General features: G+C 45.3%; 1 pseudogene; it reads right to left on the bottom strand.

Moving 5' to 3' along the window:
• Positions 1 to 748: 748 nt before the first annotated feature.
• On the bottom strand, positions 749 to 1,320 carry LOC107118338 (annotated as a pseudogene).
• Between the last annotated feature and the right edge of the window lie 357 nt (positions 1,321 to 1,677).

Below are 1,677 nucleotides of genomic sequence, written 5' to 3'. Positions count from 1 at the left end.
AAGGGGGGGGGGGGAAGCGAGGCTATTTGCTCCATAGGAACTTGACCCACAGTTGCACAATCACACAGTCCTTGGAAGCTGCATGATCAGATGCAACTGCGGGTGAATCGTTGGGGTTTTTTTGCCGTGTGTTTCCGGTGCGCTTCAATGAGGGATTGATTATTCGCATCTGCACACTGAGTGCTCCCTATGCAGTGTGCGATGATGTGCATACCGAGATGGGGGGGGGGGAACCAATGGCATGGAGTTGGGATGGCCTCATCAGACCATCCTGATGCCATGGGAGCACACTGGGGATCACACAGGGGAAAGGCTGTCCGTGGCCCATAGCAACCTGTTTACTACCAGACTTTCCCTAGTGTCTTTTTACTCCGCTTTTGCGGTGGAGCAAAACGGGTTGCTAACGGGTGTGGTGCACTTCCCAGATGTTTGCATCTGAATGCGCCCTTTAAATCCACTGAGCATTTGCGCCTATGGTGCGGCTAATTGTGCATGTGATTGCAACCACTGTTTTGCTGCACTGCACTTATGGCAACGAAGCATCACCACCAAGAGCAGTTACATTAGCCTGTAAGGAGAACGGGGTGGAAAGAGATAGAGAAGGTCAGCGTGCTTGAGAGAGAACTTGTTTTACAACTCAAGTCTATGTCTGGAAGCAAGTCTGCTTTGTTTCAGGAGGGCTTATTTCTGTGTAATTGTGATCATACTGTGAAATGCGCCATGGAATCATAAGCTGAGACAAGAGACTTCATTTGTCTCCACAGATGGTCTTTTCATACACTTCAGACTTGTACTGGATGCCATTCTCTTCCTAAATACCATCAGATGCACCTGAGTATCCTTGCAGAATCTTGAATTGTATTAAATCAATTTCTGGAAATAATGTATCACCTTCAAAGTACTGGAAGATCCTTCTCAGAACACTAGCTGATGGATTGGCTTCTCCATTGCTGCCTTATATACCAAACTGCCTCCTATTATCCAAGCCATGTCTATCAGTTTTGCCAACTCTGGTAATTCTAGATCTAGTGTCTCATCTAGAGTTCTAGCTGAAACGGGAGCTCCTTCAGGCATTTCCTTTCATTGTTTCCTGAGCACTATATTAATTCTGCCATTTAAAGGCCGGATTTTTTCAGGAATGGAGAACCAAGTCTTCTTACCCATTATCACTACATTTTGTGTTCCTTTCTGTGTAGTAGTTCTGGTCATTTTCTGAAAATATGCAAGCTCATTCTTGAGTGGGGGCCACAGAAGCTGTCCGTCCTTCCCAATACTTATATTCTGGGACACAGCAGCAATGGAGCTGAATGAGTGAACCATATCTGCTTGTGAAAGCCTTAGCCAGAATTACGTTGAGAACTCTGCACTTTGGACTTAAGTAGCCTGCTAAGCTGAGACACATGAGCAAACCTCGGGGTGGCCATTTTTTGACAACAAAACACACTGCAGTTAGGTCAGTATATCACTGTAGAAGAGCCACTGAATCTCTAAATTCAATGAAGCCACAGTACCTCTAAATTCAATGAAGCTTTCTCTCAAGTAAGTGTGCATTTTTTGAGGGTGTGTTGATGTTAATGAATGCAGAGGAAGTTCAGAAAGATGGGGAAAGGGACAGCCTTTGACCTTGCTGCATTTTTTAAACTGAATACCTGTGTTTGCTCTTTCCCCTGTGGGCAC

Source organism: Gekko japonicus, unplaced genomic scaffold (genome assembly GCF_001447785.1).
Source record: "Gekko japonicus isolate JY-2015 unplaced genomic scaffold, Gekko_japonicus_V1.1 scaffold1151, whole genome shotgun sequence".
Classification (NCBI taxonomy): Eukaryota; Metazoa; Chordata; class Lepidosauria; order Squamata; family Gekkonidae; genus Gekko; species Gekko japonicus.
Note: the sequence above shows the minus strand (reverse complement) of the source record. Positions and strands in the feature narration are given on the sequence as shown.